Below are 15421 nucleotides of genomic sequence, written 5' to 3'. Positions count from 1 at the left end.
AAATGATATATGTATATAAATTAATGTATATATAAATTATAATTATATATACATACATATATGTATATATGTATATGTATATACATATATATGTGTGTGTGTGTGTATATATATATATATATATATATATATATATATATATATAAAATTTGCCATATTATTTAAAAAAAGAAATGGAGCTAAACATCTATCAGTAAGGAAATAGTTAATAAATTATGGAGTATCTATAAAATGAATACAAACAATGTTCAATAGAAGTAGTCTGACATAGAAGAATGTCCATGATATAGTACTGTATGGAAAACCTAGGTTACATATATAGACTTTTAACTATTGAGTATAACTGAATCTAAGTCTACACATCTGTAATTGCATTGTATAGGACAAGGTCTTGACTGATTTATAATCAACTGTTAACTCCTACAAAATAAGAAAGAGAGGTATAAGAGTGAGAGAAAATTTCACTGCTTACCTGTATACTTCTCTAGTTTTAAATTCTTTAAATGAGAATGTATGGACTTCTTGTGTAATAGTTAAAAAAAAATTAAATCAGAATATTATTGAATAGAACTGTTACCCTGTATTTAATCCTGATCTTCACTACCAACAACAAATGGTTGCTGAAATGAAGAAAAACTTGAGAAAACCTGATTCTATTATCCATCAAAAGGGTTTGTTATATAGCCAAAGTGGAGAACTCTGTACATAGATGGGAGAGAATATTTAGATTTTAAGATAAAAATTTCAAAGGAAATTCACTGAAATAGTAAAAAGGAGACTTGGTAGGACCTCTAAAACACTGGTCTAAATATAACAGTGAAGAAGGATATGTATTTAAAAAAAAAAATAACAACAACAAATATTGATTATATAACCTAAAAATTAGCCTAATGAGAAAAAGAAAAGAAAATCAACTAAGAAACACATGGACCTGAGGTCTGCCAACAACCATGCTAGTGAGCTTGGAAGTAGATCTTTCAGCCTCATTGAGCCCTGAGATGAAGGCAAGTCTGGTTAACAACTTGACTGTAATCTCATGAGAGACCCTGAGCCAAAACCACCCGGCTAAGCCACTACCAGATTCCTGATCCACAGAAAACATAAGGTAATACATGTTTGCAGTTTTAAATTCTAAATTTCAGGGTACTTTGCTTTACAACAATATATAACTAATATAGTAAGTATTCTAGTCTGAAGACACTTAAAGAAATTCAATGTAACCAGAATTGAAAAATATTAAAACGACAGATATAGCTAATGAAATGGACCAAAAGGACCAAGCCAGAACAAATCATTTAGAAATACTGATAGAACAGAGAGCTAAAGATTGAATTGCTCACAAAGCAGAGATAATCACCCTGAGAATAAAAAGTGAAGAAGCAAAAGATAAAAAGATATAACTTAAATTAATTAAGTAATAAAATACATGACAGACAGATAAAGTCAACCAAAATATGGGTCATCTAGGACTAAAAATATAGATTCAAGCCAAAAAATTTTTCAAATATATAAAACCCAAAGTTTTCCAGGAATGAAATAATAACTTAATCTGCAGTCTGAAAAGACTATTACGTACTGAGACAAATTTATGTGGATTTATTGATAATAGGATGTTTCTTGGTTATGTCACTGATCAAGGATGAAGAAATGTTATGCAGATATTTAGACAGAAATCAGTTAGGAGAAAAAAAATAAAATTAGTGTCAAGGTTTACTACAGCAACACATAATATCACATATGCAATGAAGCAATGTCCACAGAGTACCAAGTAAAAGTGTGACCTAAAAACACAATGCACAACTATATTCTCATTTAAGTATCAAGGCAACTGACAGATATCCTCAAACGTGAAGGAATTCAGGGAATACAGCATCCATTAGCTCATCTTTGAAAAATAAGATAAAAAGAGTTAATGAACCATGTAATCTAGACAAGAAAAAGATGAAAGAAGCAGTTGTTGTAAAAAGCACTGATACTGACCCATTTTTATACAAATCCAATGCGGCTAAAGAACATACAGAGTCATAAGTTCTACTGTGAATAATAAAAACAGTGAGGGGGAAAAATGATTAGAGAAAGTATAAGTATTCTAATTTATTCTATTTTCTTGAAGAGTAGTTAGTATTGTCTAAAATAGATAAATTGAAAGCCCATGTTTTAATAAATTACTGAACAACAAAAATGATATTATAACTGACAAAATTGGAAAGGGAAGATGGAAGTGGAAATGAGATAATTTTATCATCATAAGTATGAGGAAGCCAAATAACTGTGGTCTAAAATTCTGAAGCCAAAACATTGTAATATAATTTCCCGCTCTATTGTTTAGTAATACTTTTGGGAGTTTTAAAATATGTCCCAATTTAGTAAATTGTCTGTAGGAAAATGAATGTTTCTAGCCAGCAACTCACATGTGGATGGTTTTTGCTCACCATAAGATTATTTTACAGTATCTTTTCTTTTTCTAATGAAAATTTATTGGGGTGATAATGGTTAGTGAAATTGCATAGGTTTCAAGTGTACAATTCTGTAATACATCATCTATACATCACATTGTGTGTTCACCACCCAGAGTCAGTTCTCCTTCCATCACCATATATTTGATCATTTACCCTCATCTATCACCCCTCTTCCCCCTTAAGAAATGGGCAGAGGACCTGAAGAGACATTTCTCCAAAGAGGACAAATGGCAAATAGACACATGAAAAGATGCTCAACATCACTAATCATCAGAGAAATGCAAATAAAAACCACATGAGATATCACCTCACCCCAGTCAGAATGGCTATCATCATCAAGACAAATAATAAGTGTTGGAGGGGCTGTGGAGAAAAAGGAACCCTCATACACTGTTGGTGGGAATGCAGACTGGTGCAGCCACTATGGACGGCAGTGTGGAGGTTCCTCAAAAAATTACGAATAGAATTACCATTTGACCGAGCAATCCCTCTCCTGGGTATATACTCAAAAAATCTGAAAACATTTATCCGTAAAGATATATGAGTATGTACTCCAGTGTTCATTGCACCTTTATTTACAGAGGCCAAGACATGGAAACAACCAAAGTGCCCTTCGATAGATGATTAGATAAAGAAGATGTGGTATATATACACAATGAAATACTACTCTGCCATAAGAAAAGATGAAATAGTGCCATTTGCAACAACATGGATGGATCTTGAGATTATTATGCTAAGCAAAATAAGGCACACAGAAAAAGTCGAGAACCATATGACTTCACTGATATGTGAGATATAAAACTGAAAACAACAAAGGAACAAGACAAACAAATAAAGAAACAAAAACTCACAGACACAGACAATAGTTTAGTGGTTTCAATGTCTTAATATATCTCAACATTGCTTACTTTATAAGCCATTGTACTTTTTAAATAATCAAGTTGATATTCTATTTCAGTAGTGGTAAAGCTGTTATCTGCATCATCTCAAAAGCAGTACTAAAATGTTAACTGTTTTTTTAATATTAGAATATAAAATATTCTATGTGTATACTGTAATAATCACGGGTATTATTAAACTTTTTTCTAATGTTTAATTAATTCAACTTTACTTAATCAATGACCTAAACTTCCTTTAATTAAACTTTACCCTTAGTACATTTATTTATATAGGAAAAGTAGGAACGATTGGCTGTCAACTATCTCTTACAGGATAAACATAATTAGATTTTTTTAAATTATGACATGCAAAAAATTTCAAAATTTATTGTTAAGTGATTAAAGAAAATTACACAATAATATTACAGTAGTGGTTTTTTAAATGGATAGAAAACAATCTGAAAACTTCATCAATACTGGCTATATCTAGATGGTGGAATTATGGATTATTATTTTATAATTTTATATTCTAATGTTTAAATAAGCATGTACTAATTGTGTAGATTGAAAGTTACTTAGAAAAATATGAAATTCAATTTGCAGAAATATCAGCTCAGATATAGCCTTATCACCTATACTTCTGAAAATAATTACAGATGGTTATTACATTTTTAAAAATGTCTCCAAATGAGTTACGTAGAAAGTAAAGAAGTCTCAGTCCAAAATCTAAATAAATATGGTAGGCAAATAGACGTGAGCTTTCAGTGTGAGAAAATTTATTAAATTTGATGAATAGAAAGATCAATTTCTATAGCCTCACAGTTTGAGGAAACAAAATTAAAAATTCACCTATCATAGACAAGTATAACAGACAATCCCAATTAAATATAGAAGCTCGATCAGCTGTACCCTACCGGAAGACAGGAAATTAAACTGTCTCAAATCTCAGTAATCTTCAAAAGGGGAAAAAAATCCCCCCTTTAAATTAATAAACACAAGTTGACTCTCCCATAGGTTTGCAGCTGAAAATCACTTTAATTGTGATCATAAAACTTACCTCACAATGTAGTACAAAGGATTCTAGATTATCCCGACATCTGAAAAATCCTCTCTAAAGAACAAACTTTCAAGCTAAAAGAAGACAAAAGCGGGGGGTGGGGGTGGGGTAATAGAAAATGTAGTACAGGCTTTCTGTTTACAGTAATGATGGAGTAGGTAATGAGAAACAATTCTTCTGTTTGTTGATAACCAGAAACAAACAAGCAAAAAAAAGGCCAATATTATATCTGTTCAAGGTATTAAAGAACTAAAATAGAATTACAGAAAAAGAGTGTTAAGGAAATCAATTAATTCTAGGAAAGGAGAGCTTGCAGCAGTAGGGGGTCAAAATGTTGACTGCACAGTTCTCCTCAGAGAAAAAACAACAATATTATATCTGTTCCTCAGAGAACGAGACCTAATGAATCCCTACCATACTTTTGGTCAGACCTCCATGTCCTACATATTAATCCAAATACAGAATAGCTCCCAAGATACTGAAGTCCGGCTTTAAATAATTTCAATATCAATATATGTATGCATTCAGCTGCTCAGAGATTGCAAGTGCTTGTAGTTGCAAACAATGAAGACCTCTGAGAGGAAAATAAATCATAAACTCAAATTGATTCTGCAGGTTTTTCCTTATTATTCTCTGACTGCAAAATAATAAAAAAATTAAAGCAAAGAGATAACATGATGAGAATAAAAAACAAGAAAATCAACAGAAAATACAAACCATCCACAGGGAATCCATATAATGAAGTTATCAGTCACAGAAATTAACAAAACTTCGTTGAACACATTAAATAAGACGTAAAATTGAAAATTTACAAATTAGATATTATAAACTTTAATTGAATTTTTAAAAAAGCAACAAAATTCTAAAACTGAAAAACTACAATAACTATAAACAAGACTTTCAAGAATAGATTGGACATGATATTAGACACAGTTGAAGAGATATTTAGTGAACTAATTAGATCCTAATAAAACATCCAGAGTGATACATAGAGATGCAAAAGATATATAAAATAATTATGAATATGAGTATAAGAGGATTATAGGATATAAGGGGAATATATAATCCTCTTATACGCATAATTATATATATATTTATGAAATGATGTCTCAGAATTTTCAACACTGAATAAAGATGCCAAGACACAGATTTAAGAGGTACAATGGATTGAAGTAGGGTGAATACTAAGGTGACTACACAAGTAGGAACATCAGAGTAAACTGTTGAAAACAATAGACAAAAAGAAAAATCTTAGAAAAGGAAGAAGAAAATTATCTTCCAAGGATCAACAATTAGGTTGATGCATATCAACATAAGGAAAGCTAGAATAAAATGGAATATGGTCAAAATGCAGAAAATGCACGTCAGAAGGTATGTCTATATCTCAAAATACATGCACACATCTATGCACGTGTGTGTATTTATGTTAAAACTATACTGAACCAAATAAAATCTGAAAGAATTTCTCCTCAGGAGACCTGCATTAGTAGGAATATCATACATGAAAGATAAAATAAAGAACATCCAAAATGTTTTAAAAAGTCGGCGAATACAAATGATACTGACTTTATAAAATAATAATGTCTTAAGGCATTCCAAACACACATGCACACATGCACACGTAAAATACACGACAATAGCACATTAAGTTGGAAGGAGGTTTAAGTGTTCTGTGACCCTGGCATTGCCTTGGAAAAAGAAGAAAGTACCAAATAAATTTAGATTTGGTAAATCAAGAGGCATGATGCAACATCTATAGTAAACCAAAAGAATAGTAAAAGAATATATAACCAGTAGTATAGTACAAAGGAAAAATGGAATAATTTAAAATCTCAACCAAAAAGGCAAGAAAAGAGAGAGGGAAAAAAAATATTGATAATTGCACTTAATTATTGATTACATTAAATTGATTATTAGAGACTAAACTCTACAAATCAAAGCTAGAATTTGTTAGGCAGCTTTGATAAAAAAACAAAAACAACACATTTTTACAGTAAAGAGACATACCAAATATACAATTTGTAAATATTGTAAGTAAAAGGAAAGAAAAAGATATATTATTATATAAGCACTAAACTAGTGATTCTCAGAGTGTGGTCCAGAAATATCGCTTTCCCCCTCCCCTCGCCCAACTTCCACAGAGATGCTTTTAAAGGTTCCATGGAGTCAAAATTATTTTCATAATAATTCTAAGACGTTATTTGCCTTTTTCACTCTCAATTGTTCAAGAGCACATAGCGGAATTTTCCAGAGGGAACATGAGGTGTGATATTTTAGCAAACTGAATGCAGAAGAAAAATATGGAAATCCAGCTGTCTTGTGTTAAGCAAAACGTTAAAGAGATTTGCCAATATGTGTAACAGTGACCCTCTTCTCACTCTTTTTGTTTAAAAATGTAGTTATAATTTATGAAACTGTTATGAATGCAAAGGCTTTATTATGTTAAGCTCTGAAGAAATTAATAAAAAACACTTTTCTATTTTTTTCTAATACAGTAAATATTGACAGATATAACCTACATAAATGAAAGCTGTTTGAGGGAGGTCCGCAATCATTTTTAAGAGTGTTCAAGGGCCCTGAGTTAAAAAGAAAGTTAGTTTGGTTATATCAGACAGAGACAACTAAGACAGAGAGCTTTACTACAGATTAAAAGCGATATTTACAAATGATAAAATTGGTCAATTCAAAACAGAAATATGTGACAGTTATGAATTTGTATGCAACAAATAGCATGGCCTCAAAAATATTTAAAGGAAAAAAACTGGCTATAAAAATAAAGATATACCATCTATAATCATCATGGGAGTCACGTGTATAATTTTCTCCATGACTATGCTAACATGTTCAGTACCCCATTTAATCAAGAGGCGGTACAGCATGATGAGAAATGAGACAGGCAATCCTGAATTTCAATAAACATGCCTATTTCAAAACTAGCACTCTGAATATAAACAAATTACTTAACTTCTCTGAGGCTTTGCTTCTTTTTATTTTTAATACTAATTTTTGTTTCTTTATTTGTGGAATGGGGGTGATTTCACAAATAATACTATTGAAAGAATTAAAAATTGAGAGAATTAAAAATAATATTTTGAAGTAGCTTGCATAACACTGACATGTTAGGTACTAAAAATGATAGCTATCATTGGGTCCTAACAATTATCCTCGATAAAAACAAGGAGTTTAAAAACTATAACTGCAGTGACCAAATAAGGCTTTAAAGAGAAATGTTTGAGCTAAACCTTGAAGAAGGAAGAGGATCTTGATACACACTCAAAAAAGTCTATACACAACTGATTAAACAATAATTTTATCCAGTCAATGCATTTGGATCAAAAGGGAGAATCTAGATGAGAAGTTAGAATAAATTGCCACCCATCCTGTTTTAATCTTATAAATTCTTTGCTGTTAAATGAAGGATGAGAACTGAGCAAAACAGACTTAGGGGAAGCCTTACCTTGGAACACCATTACTCCTCAACATATCTAAGAAAATGATTTTTTCCCAGTCAAAATTTCTGGTATTCCTTCCACTCCCCATCCAAAACAAAATAAAACAATATCCCCCTCCCCCCCCCAAAACACACAAATAAATAAATAAATAAATAAATAAACAAACAAACAAAATTCAGAGCCTCTTTCAATGGACTTAAATATAATAAATATAAAGGATGGCTTAAACATTCTTGAGTTTACTGCTTCAATGTATTCTTTTTTAGCTCTTTAAGAGTTTCTTGGGTCCCACAGAATAAAACTCAAGCCAAGTGTGTTTATCCCTCAAAGGGCCCTTGCCCATGGCAAAATTAGCATTTGGATATACTTACTACAAATATCTATTTCAAAGAATTCCTCCCACAGAAATGAGCCTATAGTCTAATAAAACATTCCTACCACGGGGTTGGGGGTGGGGGGAACTCTCCTGTAAGGAACAGACAAACTAAAGATGTTAAATTAGGCTGGAGGTTTTCACTAAATAAGTGCTTGGTAAGCATCTCCCTCTTTTAGCTCCCTCAGTGATTGATATGTTTGACAGTTATGTACAAACATGCTGAGTTGCATTTGAGATTTTTAATTTTAATTAAAAAGTCCTTCAGGATCATACATGTTGTATGGAAACAAGAATACTGAAACAGGAATCAGGAAACCTGGCTTCCAGCCCCACCTCTGCCAGGAGTTAGATGAAAACTATGTTGGTCTGTTTTTTCATCTGAAAAGTGAGAAGCCTAGACTGGCAGATCTGTAAAATCCCTTTCAGCTTTGTACTAGGCATTGTGTTGCATTTCAGAACTAAAGAGTAAGCTAGCACCATCTAGTGGTATCCAAAGAATTCACTAAGTATGTAATAGTAAACATTTCTACAAGAAAAATATCCAGAGATTTATTTTATTTTATTTCATTATTTTCTAATGTTTCAAAGACAACATCGGGTAGCAAGAATTAACCCAGCGACATTTCCCATATGAGATACGACTTAGTAATGAAGCTATGCGAAAATGTTGAATTATTTCAGTATCTTTCATACTTATACTAGTATTACTTTTCTAGAGAGAAGCATGACCTGAAAATAAAGCAGTAGCAAAACAACAACAACAAAAACAACAATAAAAACTTTTAATAGCTCTATCAATTTATAATGATGTTTTCTAGCAATGTTTTCCCTGAAATTTATTAAAAAACAACTGCTGGTATTAAAAAAAAAACATTTTCCAGATTAAAGTTTTCATAAAATAGCAGACAAAAGCTTTTTGAATAAGGAAATAAAAATGACTGTTTGCTTTTACACATTAACATTATACTTAGTTTCATGTTTACCAATATTCAATAAATGAAATATAACAATTCACTGTATTCTCTTTCTCTATATATAAATACATATCACTAAGATAACCTTGCTGAAAGTCAGGATAGTCAATTGTTTAGTTTATTGCTGCATCCTCAGTAATATCCCAGTGCTGGGTTCTAGTGCCTGGAAAAGTGCTTGCATATAGTAGGTGCTGAATAAAATTGCTCATTAATAAACATACTAATGAATAAACCTTAAAATCATTACATTTTCAGCATAAAGAATTGTAATACTGTATTACAAAATAGTGATAATCTTAAATATTAAATGCACAATTATCAGAGAGGCAGTATGAGGTAATTAAAAAATTAGGTACTAAGGTTAGACTGCTGAGTGTTGAATCCTGGCTTATCATTTGCTAACGGTGTGATCTTTGATAATTTACTTAACCTCTCTGTGCCTCAGTTCTTACCTGAAAAACAAAACAACAAAAAAAGATTTAAAAGCACCTAACTGAAGCACTTATATGAAAAGAAAATGAGTTAATATATACAAAGCACATAAAATGCCAGGTGGTTAAAAACAAAGTTATCTATTACTATATTTACATTGTCATATTTTAAAATTTATAAAACAATTTTGAAAGTAAACTTCATAAAACTATTTTTTTAATACAGCATACATTTTTTTCAAAATTAATTTCAAAATGTTTGTTCTAGAAAGTCAATCAAATTCAAAATAAATATGGGAAGAACAAAGAAAACTAGATTATAAATTATCAACTATTTTTCATTTGCTTTGGCTAGTCATTAAAAAACTAAAGAAAAAATACACAAGATTTTCCAAAAATCAATTTTGTAAACTTTAATGATCACTGTGGCAACATCCATTTCAGAAATATTTTTTCCAAATTATTTGTAGAAAACAAAATGCTTTATCAATTTTGCCTAAAATTTACCCATGGGAAATTTTAGGCAAAATAAAACAGCATGAGATATAATAATGACATTATAATAAACCATTATATTTAAACTGCAATCCACCCGTGTTAAATTGAGTTATAAATGATAGTTACGTAACTTAAAGAAAAAAAAATCATAAAATATTTGAAATTAATAAAAAGTATAATAAAATCTCGTTTGATTAAAATAAATTCATCTGTAAAATCATCAACCTAAAATGAACTTAAGAACTTAAAGCAATTATTTTGTGCATTCAAAATATGCATGAATAACTCAATTAAGTCAAAGTATTCTACAATGAAAACCTTGTTAATAAAATGGAACAATTATACAAAATAATATAAAAATGTACACAGTGTTCTTTAAATTCTACAAAATTTGTATGAGTCTATAGTTTATATTTTACTACATTTGGCCAGAGAATAATTTGTACCTAAATATGTAACATATTTTAGAGATATTTTAATTATATTTTAATTTATATTTCAGTTATGATAAATAATAACCAAAACCATCTCTTTCCATAACCACAGGGTACAGCATGTTTAAATACTAAAGGCAATAACAAAATTCTATTAACTTTGTGCCTTTCAATTATAGAATTAAATTTTAAATTATTACTTAAAAATAGTATATTTCACATTGTGTTTCCATTTCTACATTTTAAACAGTTTAATTAGAATGGAAAACATTCAGCATAAATAATTTCAAATGAATTGCCTTAAAGAGATTGACACATTTGCTATGCTCATTCATTTAAATGCAAAGAAGGTCAAGTAGAAATGTGCATTAATGTTTTCTAATAAAAATAATTAGAGCTAAAATTACATATTAACTACTGAAATAACTATAGTTTAGTAAGAATTAGGAACAAATTACACTTGAAACTACACATGTAAAATATGTGGTACTGCTTCCAATTTTATTTCACCTCCTTAAGAAATATAGCATGGAATAGTAACTTATTAACTTTTAAACACAAATCTATCTTTGTGCCCCTTCATCAATTTATCACTGAAAGACAAAATCTATGCTTTTCACTTAGCTCAACCAGAATCTCTGTAAGCAGTCCTGAAGATGAAAAACAGACTCCAACTGGTTTTCGGAAAATCTACCTTTTCATGTATACTGTTCTCACACTCAATAAATACAGTGTTTTCATTGTATCCAACAGACAGCAAAGATGTCTTTTACCTCCTTTGCTCTGTACTACATAAAGATACCTCAGGTACATCAATTAATACGCAGGCAGTTTTCACATAAATCTTGCAGATATCCTATCCCAGGAAATCTACTGGCTACAAAAAATCCCATAGAGTACTGCTGGCAATGAAAATGAAGTGAATGAGAGTTCAAGCATTTCTTTTTACAAACAGCCTTTTTCTTTCTAAAGCTTGCTTCAGTGTGTGCCAATATAGTAACAGACATTATCAATGCATTTGCCTTCATTCCCACAACAACAACAACAAAATTATTTCTATAGATATTTTAAACTAAAACTCTAAAACAAAAACAAAAAAATGTAAATCAAAAGTAGCATTATTTCCATATGGGAGAAGTCAACACAGACACATAGGCAAATAAACGCATTAAAGAATATTGTACATTATGTTTTCAAAAGTATGCCTTGAAATGCTTGCAAAACAAAAGCTTGCTTTGTGCAAGAAACTGTATTTTCCCATATTTAACAAAGTGGGAGATGATTGTGACTGCCTAGATCCTACTCTCCCCATACCTCCTCCAGAAATTTATAAAGAGTAAAAGGAAAAATACACACGATTTATCCTTCCAGTGTAAATAGGAAATGAAGAAATTACAAGCTGAAATTTTTTTCTAAGTGGGGTAATAAGTATCCAGGAACAACACAATCCAGGCTGAACAACACTCATCCAGAGGGAATTATGGAAACTGAATGAATAAATAAGAAGTGGAAGTCTCCTGGTGGTGGAAGAACCGATGTATTATCATCAACAAGACCTTCAGAAAGAGAGCATCATCCTGAGGGGGCTGACAGTGCTGAGACCAAGTACATAAGTTGAATTAATAAATGCAAATGTCTACGGTCTATATGAGAGAAGAAACATTTAAGTTTGGATCAAAAGAGAATACCCAAATCTATGCTGTACACAAGTACACACCTAAAACAAAGTGATTCAGAAAGATTACAGAAAATTATTTTTTAAGTGGCCAAGTAGGCAAAGACAAACAAAAAGAAACCATAGCAGACAAGGTAGAATTTAGTCTCAAGAGCATTAAAGAGACAAAAAAGGGAAATTAGAATTTTCAAGGCTAAAATGCACAATGAAGATAATACAGTTAAGAACATTTATGAAATTATATGGAGCAACATTCATAAAGCAGAAATCAAAGGATACACAAAAATAAATAGGCTGATAAACAACAGACAAATTTAAACTAGCTCAACTCCCTCATTCCAAGGTAGATCACGTAGACATAGAACACCTAAAACAAATGATCGCTAAGGTAGAGCTTAAAGATGAAAACATAAACTACATTCCAATAAAAAGTAAAAAATAAAAAGACAATCACCTTCTCCTCAAGTACACATGACATTCCTGAAAATTGACCACAGGTTAAAAAAACCACAGTAAGTTCCAAAAAAGCAGAAATGGTACAAAATCATTCTTTGACTATAATGCAATAAAACTTGAAAGAATAACAACAACAAAAAAGTCCTTTCCATATGGAAATTTAAAATCTTAGCTAAGAGATAAAAACATCATAAAATTGTGGAACCGATGAAAATACCTATATATCAGAAGTTATGGACTAAGCAGTACTCAGAGGAAAGCTTAGCGACTTAAGCATTTATGTCAACAACACTGAAGAAGGTTAAAAAAATAAAGGGATTGAATATTTAACTCAAAAATAAAAAAATAAAAACATAATAAACAAAAGAAATCAGAAGAAACCGTTATTAACATATATTAGTGGAAGGAGTACAAAATGGTACAATCCATATAAATGGCATCTAACAATATCTTCCTAAATTACAGATGTCCTTTATCCCAACAATATCTATTGTGGGAAACTAACCTAAAAATATATCTGAAAAAGTATGAAATGATGTAGGTATCAGAGTAGTCACTATAGCAATGGGGAAGACTGGAAAGCATCCAATGTCCATCAAACAGGGACAAGTGAAATAAACTCTGGTCCATCCACACAGTCGAATACTATGCAGCTATGGAAAAAGAATGCTATGAACTCCATAACATGCTGCTAAGTGATAAAAAGCAAGATAAAGCACAGTACTTAAAATGTTCTATATTTTCTGAAAGCCAAGGATTAGCATATATACATATATTTCTTTGTTTTATGTATGTATGTATATTTATACACACATATAGACACATGTGCTGCACATATATTATATACATATATATGTTATATATAAATAAATGCAAAGTCATCTATATATAAAAGTAGATGGGAGAACAGAGTGAAAAAGACAGGGATGAAAACGAAATCTCTTTGAGCATGCCTTTTTTAAATGTAGTTTAACTTTAGAAACATCTGTTTTACATATAAAAAAAATTGAATCAAAAGGGAAAAGTGAACTAATTATATTTTAAATTCATAACAATTACAAAGATAAAACACTTCAGGTATCACTTTGGGGGACAAAGCACAAGGATAAAAAGAAATGCAAATAAATTTTAAAATTAATTTAGTTTTATATTTAGTAATATTGGCATTGTTTTCAAGCTATTTTATGGATATTATAAGAGAGAGTGAATAGTTATATTAATGTTATTATCAACCAAGGATTACAGTGTAAGAAACAGAAATACAATTACAAAGTTTAAAAAATAAACATGAATTGGAGATATCAATATTTTATATCTTCAATCAAATTCACAGGGCAGGACAACTTGAGTATCAAAAAGCATAATAAAGCAACTGACTGAAATATTCTGTATTATAAAAAATTTCTGAGTTCATAAGAATACTAAAAAAAGGAGATGGGGTGTGGGGGAGAGAGAGAGAGAAAAAACAAGTGCACAAACGAAGCAAAATAAATAAAGCAAAAAAATTGTTTAGCACAACTGAAAGCTCTTATTACTTTGTATTTGTCAATACAAAGGCAGGCATTTATACCTGTCTTTCCTCTACAAACTATTTCATGATAACTAAATAGTTCATATTAAATAAAGGACTCCAGCTTAAAAATATGGGAAGAATGATCAAATTGAAAAAGTAACTTTTTGCATCCCCTATTGCATTAATGGACTCAGGCCACATTAATCAATGAATGAAAGTATTATGTAAAAGGTTGGTAAATAACTTTATAATGGAGGGTTTAGGCTATCACTAGCTGTACCCAGTACTCAATTGTACCATAATCAACAGTAAACAAACACTGTATGATTCCTAATTTAAGGCAAGATGACACACAGAGCACCGCCTATGAAAAAGTCTTGCTGAAATGACTGAATATGAATCTAACCAAGCCTTTGAGCTAACTTCCATTTACAGGAAATGCAGGACTTAGTGAAAAAATTTCAATGACACTAAAAGGAAGTAAATGGACAAATCCAGAATGTGGGACATTGTATAGGAAAATTAACATAGGCCCTGCAACAAATCAGTAGCATAAAGGAAAAAGTGGAAGGATTGCTACAGATTAGAGAGATTTCAAAGACCTGGATAAAAATAAAACGTATTATGCATGATTCAAATAAACCCAGATACATTTGGAAAAATAAGAAAAATTGTATTATGGATTATCAGTTGATACACACAAAAAAATCACAATTTTATTAGGTGTCACAACGCACTGTGGTTAAGTTAGAAAGAACCATATTATTAAAAACCATTTCCTGAAGTATGAAAGGATGAAATTGTATTTTGGGGATTTGCTTTAAAAAAATAAAATCAAAACCAAGAAAAATCAATGATGAAACACACGTGACTATAATTATATGGAATCTTTGTGTATTTATTTTGTAAATGTTTGAAGTTTTCAACAATAAAAAAGAAAGAAAAAACAAAACATAAGCAAACAAACAAAACTATTATCAAGGAGGCCTAATTAGAACCAGGCCTAAGTACAGAAAGTCGGCTTGCTTCTACTACCCATCTACTCCTATCCCACTCGCTGATACTTCAATCTAGATCATATTTCCTAATGATTGTAGACAGAGGAAGTGGAAAAGATGGTACCATTTGGGGGTCCAAAATTTTAAACCATCAGTATTGTACCAGAGTAAAGTTTTTATCTAGTTCCTGATTTTTTTGGGGGGAAATCCTCATTATATA

General features: G+C 30.6%; 1 protein-coding gene across 2 annotated transcripts in view; it reads right to left on the bottom strand.

Moving 5' to 3' along the window:
- The window catches only part of LRRIQ1 (leucine rich repeats and IQ motif containing 1), a 184334-nt gene that overhangs the window by 147272 nt on the left and 21641 nt on the right, over positions 1-15421 (bottom strand). The window lies entirely within an intron of this gene.

The sequence above is a fragment of the Rhinolophus sinicus genome, chromosome 1 (genome assembly GCF_057876585.1).
Source record: "Rhinolophus sinicus isolate RSI-liver-muscle chromosome 1, RSI-T2T, whole genome shotgun sequence".
NCBI lineage: Eukaryota > Metazoa > Chordata > Mammalia > Chiroptera > Rhinolophidae > Rhinolophus > Rhinolophus sinicus.
Note: the sequence above shows the minus strand (reverse complement) of the source record. Positions and strands in the feature narration are given on the sequence as shown.